The 7,768-nt window shown below is 34.6% G+C and overlaps 1 long non-coding RNA gene across 1 annotated transcript; it reads right to left on the minus strand.

The window, feature by feature from the left end:
• Nucleotides 1-5,252: 5,252 nt before the first annotated feature.
• LOC111373963 lies at nucleotides 5,253-6,231 on the minus strand. Its single transcript, XR_002699046.1, has 2 exons — nucleotides 6,017-6,231; nucleotides 5,253-5,909 (listed from the first exon to the last, which is right to left on the minus strand). It is a non-coding gene; the product is annotated as an uncharacterized LOC111373963 (long non-coding RNA).
• Between the last annotated feature and the right edge of the window lie 1,537 nt (nucleotides 6,232-7,768).

The following is a 7,768-nucleotide window of genomic DNA, read 5'->3' on the forward strand; positions in this document are numbered from 1 at the left end:
AAAAGCCCCGGAGCATACAAAATGGCTAAGTCATGGGAAGAGCATGCCGACTTAGCACGATCTTGTTTAAACAAAGCACGGAGGCGCATGAAGAAGTGGGCCGATAAGAAGAGACGGCCTTTGGAATTTAAAGTTGGCGACCAAGTCCTTGTGAAAATATTACCTCAACAATTCAAGGCGTACCGAAGTGTGCACAAAGGCTTGGTACGGAGATATGAAGGGCCGTTCTCGGTGATAGCTAAGGTTGGCAAGGTATCTTATCGCCTTGACCTACCTAGCACTTTAAAGATTCATCCCGTCTTCTATGTGAGCATGTTAAAGCCATATCATGAAGACATGGAAGATCCTAGCCGAGGGGAGTCACAACGGGCACCTCCGATTGTGACTAAGTCATTTGACAAGGAGGTTGATGAGGTTCTAGCAGATCGCATCGTTCGAAGGCGTGGAGTGCCTCCTTGTCAACAATTTTTGATAAAGTGGAAGGGATTGCCCGAGTCCAAAGCAACGTGGGAAAGTCAAGAAGACTTGTGGCAGTTCGAAGACAAACTAAAGCATTGCGCGGCGACGAGGGCGTCGCCCAAATAGGCAGGGGAGGATGTCAGGACTCACTCGATTTTGGCACAAAAAGATCGAGAAATTTAAAATGTTGACGACTTGGGGCTAACCGGAATATTCTAGACTCCCACAAGTGCATGAAGATTGCTAAAATATGGTGGGACATTCTAGAAGCCTACAAGCTCCTCACTTGGTGGATTATTCTAGATCATCCTAGTTTAGTCCATAAATATTTTAATGTAAATATTTGTATAGATAATTCTAGATGTGTAATCTAGACCATTGGATAGAAAAGATCCTAGCTATCCATTTGAGGAGGCTACTACTATAAATAGTTTGGTAGGATTCATTTGAAGGGATCAAGAGAGTGAAGTTGTAAAGTACTTCCTTATTCAATACAAAGCTTTCTTTGTAAGTTCTTGTGTTCCTTCATTGTCCCTTTCTTAAAGTGTTCTACTTAGTGCCTTTTTAAGACATCAACGCCAATCGAGAGGCTGACTTAGTGTAATAACCGCGGGGGCGGAAGTTGAAGACACTAAGGCCGCACGGTTCTTGAAGGAAATTAGCAAGTCCGTGACATTGTGCATACTTCAAGTCGAAAGTAGTCGAATTATGTGTTGAACATGAAAAAATATATTTTTAGAACTATAATAATATACATCGCTTCACATAAAATTGTTTCTCTAAATCTTTGTGGATCAAGTATGAATAAGTTTTATTCAACTCCAAATAAAAAAAAAAAAAAAGAAAAAGAGAAGAAAAGTGAGGACAGGGTTCTAAATCACAACTTGTTTCAAATCATTCTAGTGGACTCCAAATGTGATGGGTCGACAATGGATGTCAACTAAACATAAGATTAATTTTAAGTGAATTATCCAAATGGTCATTGAACTTTGTAAAGAGTTTTTACGTGGTCACTAAACTTTAATAATCACTCCATTCAATATTGAACTTTGCAAAAGTTTTTCACAGGGTCAGTGAACTTTGGTGATCTCGGGGAAATATTTTGCAAAGTTCAGTAATTAATTAGGTGATTTTTAAATTTTAGTGATCTCGTGGAAATCTTTTGCAAAGTTTAGTAAAGAATTGGATGATTTTTAAAGTTCAGTGATCCTGTATAAACATTTTAAGAAGTTCAATGAATATTTGAATAATCCACTCGATCAAACTTTCAGGAAATAAAAATTTTAATAAAAAAATTTAACAAAAGCAACTCGATAAACAATAAATTTTTCTAAACATTTGCATATGAAATTAATTGGACGATCACATGCCTCTTTAACACATCCTACTCGATATAAAGTGCAACCAGCTCTATTTTGATATCTTTACAGAAGAAGGTCCCCAAAAGCACAACCATTTTAAAAAAATACGAAGAGCCCATTTGTTTACAGAATTATTCCATGTATTGGGTTTTTCTCACAGGCACCAACATTGCACTTATATGGTGCCTTGTTTTGTGATTTGACAAGAGCCAATTATAATGTGCCAAGTGGAATTCTAAGAAAGTTTTTTTGGTGGAATTCTATGAAAGTTTTTCTGTATGTGTAGTATAACTGTTGTTTATACACATACGACACAAATGGCTTAATCAACTTGATGCACATGTGCCCCAAATGGTAATGACATTCAATGATATTTTTGGATATATTGAAGGTTTCCTCTAGATGTTACAAATGATTTTTGCCCAAAGGCTTTTGACAAGCATATTATTGATGTATACTTGTTTGGTCTATATGATATGCGAACATTTTAATGACCAGTTTTTAACAAGTGATCCCACTGTTTTTCAACCTGAATGACATTACATTGTAGTAATATAGACGTTGATCAGTCACAAAGTATGCTTTTCATCAAGTTCAATAATCTGGGTCTTATAGTCACATCCGCTAGTTTATCAATTTTGGAGAGCGTAGTCTTTGGGACAAGCTTTATTCAAGTATGTGAAATCTTGGCAAATTCGTCACCTCCCATTACTTTTTGGGACTAGAACTAGGTTGCAGAACAATCGATATTGAGTTTTGCAAATAAAATTGTTTTCCAATTGTTTATCAACTTCGTTTTTGAAGCTTCATATTTTTCGGAGATCATTGGTTGCCTCTTTTGCATTTCAACTTTTACTTTGAAATCGATTTTGTTGTGCAAGATATGTCACTTTTGGATCCATTTCAACCATATCTGCATGTTTTCACGCAAACACGTGGAGATATTCCTTCACGAAGTTTTTTAATAGGCTTTTCATATATTCCACTAAATCTTTGACAACTTTCAAACCCTTGGTTGGCCCTCTTTGACGGCTGGAATGCTTTCTAGTTCTTTAAGTGCTGTAGCTTCGGATACACATTCAAGGATGCAAGAGCTGATTGAATCATTGACCTCAAATTCTCCTCTGGGTGGTTTGTTTTAACCATTGTTATCATATTTGCCATGGGAGTTTTGGAGCTACCTCTCTTACATTATTGAGCTGAGTCCAGTGTTGGTAGGGAATTTTACACATAATTGGCGAAGAGTTATTACTGTATCCGCTTGTTCCATAGTAGGCCTTTCAAGGATTCTATTATCGAAAATGAGAAAATTCACGTATCATTGGTATGCTCGAGGTTCCTCGCCTAATTTCACTACTAGATTAATTTGTCGACAATGGACTCAACCTTCTCTAGTGAAATTGAAAGGATCCAATGTAAGTGTCCAAAAATGTTAATTTTGCATTCGATCAAATGCGATCCCAAACAAAATATTTAACTTTCGTTATCCAAAACCATGCAATTATAAAGCTGTCGCCTGCTATTATTACCCATATATTTATACCATCTTCATCAAGATATGTGATTTCATTCTTATAATCAATTAACTCGATCAAATGAGATTTAAGTTGTGAATTACCTTGACCCTAGCGATTTGTTAATGCTGAATTATTACTAGCTTCCTTACCATTACTATTTGATTTTGCCATCCTCTTTTGGATTAGATAATGACCGTCTCCTTTTGACCTCTTCTCTACTCTCTTCTTTGAGCTCTTCTCAATGTATCTTTAGATTACCACTATTTTCATGATCATCGTTCGGAAGTTCATCCTACGATTCTAATGCTTCTATTTTAACAAGATCCGTATCTTCTTGGCTTATCCTTCGACAATTTCTCTAGTGTTTGTTGCTCAAAACAATGAGACAAGGTTGTCTTTGTTCTAATTCTACATGGAAACAATATTTTTGACATCATATATATACCTAAAGATGCCAGAACGTAGGGAACCTCCTTTTTGACCTAAAAATCGTATATTCTACGTATTTTTGGAGGCGAAGAACGGACACAATAGTCTTTTCTCTCTTTTTGCTTAAGGATAATTGATGTATTGTTAAACTTTATCTCTTGATCGAAGGATATTGAAGCTTAGGAATTATTCAAAATGTGAGATCTAAATAAATTTTATTGTTTTTATTCATATTTTATATATTGATTATTCTTCTATGCATGATTTTATGGTTGTTGTATTTGAATTCTAAGAGACCTATTAGATGTTCATGTATTTCGATCGACTGCTTATTTAAAGAACAAATACGTAATTGTTTGATATTTTTGACATTATGAAGCAACTAGAGTTTGATTAATCGTTGCTTTAAAGGTTATTAAATTCTAGGGAGGATATTTGACTAGATTAATCATTACCACTTGTGATTGTGTTGTTTAGTTTCATCGATTTCTCTAGTTTTCCATGCTATTATTAAATTAAATCTTAAGTACTTTTCTTGGGTTATTTGATAATAAGGATTGATTAGATCACTTGTTTTCCAGTTAATTACAACTAAAAAGAAATATGAAATACAAATTCCAACAACGAATACTAAAAATATGAATTGGTAATTAGTTATAGATCTATAATCAGTTCGAAATTCTTATGGTGGATATTGATTTAGACCAAAGTTCGTTCTATTGATTTAATCCAATTTATTAAATTGCATTGTTTTTAGCTAGAATTGATTTCATCACAAACAAAACCCCACGTTATTTTTAACATTGGATAAAATCAGACTAATCACTCTTCATGGGAACAATCCTTACGTCCACTACTACATATATTTTTTTGAAAGTGTAGGTTTAATTATATTTGGATGCTTGCGACAACATGCCATATAACATCTAGATACTCATCATCAAATTCACCTAAATTTCTTATCATTTGTGGGCCAAAGACTTGACGAGTCTATTAAATTCACCTAAATTGGATTCAAGATCCTTTCTCGAATCCAGCTTAAAATTGAAATTTTTTTGAAGCAAATATGTTTTGTTTGGAAGAGATATTTCCAAAAATAGCTTGTCAAGTGCTTCCCACAATTCTTTGGTAGTCTTATGTTGTTCAATTTGTGCACATTATCCAATAAATGCAGCACAATAGAGCTATGTGCGATTTCATTTATCTCAATAATTACTTAGGATATATTTCTAGGTCGTCAAGAGCTTTAGAAACCCCATGATAGCAAAACAATGTTTTTTGGAAAAGTTTTTGCTCAAATGTTGTTCAATTTGTGCACATTATCCAATAAATGCAGCACAAAAGAGCTATGTGCGATTTCATTTATCTCAATAATTACTTAGGATATATTTCTAGGTCGTCAAGAGCTTTAGAAACCCCATGATAGCAAAACAATGTTTTTTGGAAAAGTTTTTGCTCAAATAATTCACAGACACAAAAGTGCGAGTTCAAACTAATTTTTATATAAATTACTTTTCAAGAAGATACAAATGATAATATCACAAGTAACATATTGACAATATCGCAAGAGTCAAATATTACAAATTGTATGGTTGCAAAAATCACAATATCACAATTGTAAATTCGAGAGGGTGTTAGAACGCGAAAACCAAGCGAACCAATTTGTTGGTTCGTATTTTAAGGAGAGATATGAGTCTTTTGCAAATTTAAGGCCACCACAAGCTTTCCTAAATCATCCAATGACTACGGCAACCATAGGAACCACGATTGGTCACCAACGAAAAGGCTTTCTCCACTACATCTTTTTGTCCGAGGCTATGTCTACATTCACAGTACACCAAATAGAAAACCAACACCACCAGGAGGTCAAAAATCCACAATCAGCAAACTGTCTGTTTTCACCATCACTGGATTTTGCCACACGTCTCTCATCACAGTTGTGCGCACGGGCTCAATGCTCCACTACATGCATTGTTGTTGCCATCATGCGCCTACCACCCAGCTGCACCTTGGTCTGCAAATCACGAATTTGCCCTCCAGAAAACCGTCCATTGGTTTGTTCTGGCAGTTTTGCAAAATATGTTCCCGTTTCCTGCTTCATTCCAGGTCATGTTCCAGCCAGCTTTTTTTTTTCACAAATTTCCTACAGCACAAGCTCTAATACCATTAGTAGAGTTTATAATGTAGAGTAAAATGATCATCACAACTACAATGTGAAAATATAACATCCAAAGGGTAAAAAACCCGAACCGACTGACTTAAATCTTCTTTAACCTCAGCACCAATGTGTTTTACGATGTTGATATCAGATTTGTGCTTCACAGGATCAATGCACCATCGGCTATGGAAATGGCAATGGATATATCGAGAAAGGAATCAGTTAGAGGCCACCAAGAATATCACCGGAGAACAAGTCTCTCCCACTTAGCTACCACTCTATGCTTTCTCTCTTTTGTTTTGTCAAGTTCAAGTGAAACAAGTGAAGAAGTTTTGTAATTATAGAGCCAAAACCATTTGAATTCAAATTCAAAAATTGTACTATGTATGTGACATGACTAGCAGGGTGGTTGACAACAAGATTAAATCCGAATTTAATCTATGGTCCATGGACCATGATACACATTAACTGGCGCAGTCATTTCCAAGTCCTCAAGACCAATTAACATGTGCTAAGTGGATTTAAGTAATCCACCTCACATACAGGAATAGAATCAATCTAGCCATGAATAGATGGGAAAGTTATAGCAAAAGAAGTTAGCTTGTGAGTTACATTATTTCCATCAAGAAGAAGAAAGCAGCATGAATCACAACAAACTTCTCGAAGCGAAGCTACAGTATCCCAAAAATTTACAGCATTAAAAGAAGAAGAACTGTCTGTTTTAACTTGCTGCACTACTGTCAATCATCACATTCCCCTTGTGCAACAGTTAAAAGTAAACTGAAATAGGCTACTAACTTGAAACAAAACTTCAGAATGAAGCCATTATTACTAAAGTAAGATCCAACAATTCAATTTAAATATAATAAATCCAGAAGTAATAGTGTATGACTTGATCAAAGTTTGCTTGAGATTGACACATTAAGAAAAGGTTATGTCTAATTTTAACTTGCCGGCCATGATTTATAATTTATTGTTCACCTCAGCTAAAAAAATGAAATAAAAAATACTGGTAGCCTACCTGTCCTTTCAAAGATAAATAAAATAATTATGTTTAATAGAATTAGAAGATTTAAAGAATAGATTAATATATTTATATTTCTCCATGTGTATTGCTCACAATGACAATGATCCAGATGAAATTTCAGAACACTGGTTTGGTATTTTATATTTATAATATGTTATAATACGTCGTACTAATTTTACAATTATGTGTATTTTAAGAATGCCTTTTGTTAAGGGATGTGTTATCCCACATCGGTTTAATATAGAAATAAATACCAATTTATAAAGATCTTGGACTTCTCCACTTAATAAAGTTGACATTATTAAGATGGACCTTAAATCTTAATATGGTGTCAGAGCCAACCCGTGGATTTCAAGATTGGTCCGCTCAAATGAGCCATCATCTTGAGGGGGTCGGGATACGTTATCTCACATCGGTTTAATATCGAAATAAATACCAATTTATAAATATCTTGAACTTCTCCACTTAATAAGGTTGACCTTATTAAGATGGATTCCAAGTCTTAACACCTTTTACTGCAATTTCGGTGCAAAGACTTGGTGAATGTCAAGCACAAGATTATTATATAAATTTATATTTAGTCTCTAAACCACCATACACATGCAATCTCATCTTCAACTTTCTAGGATCAACCTGTAATTATGTTAATTATTTCATACTTATCATTGAATAAGAATCAGTCATAGCTTAATGTGACGAACCATTAAGGTGTCATTCATTTTCAATTTGTTTTTGCAAATCACTCTTGCAAACAACTTGGGAAAAAAATGGAAAAAACTCTGTTGAATAATGACTTTTTCCATCTATAAATACATCT

Source organism: Olea europaea, unplaced genomic scaffold (assembly GCF_002742605.1).
Source record: "Olea europaea var. sylvestris unplaced genomic scaffold, O_europaea_v1 scaffold1187, whole genome shotgun sequence".
Taxonomy (NCBI): domain Eukaryota; kingdom Viridiplantae; phylum Streptophyta; class Magnoliopsida; order Lamiales; family Oleaceae; genus Olea; species Olea europaea.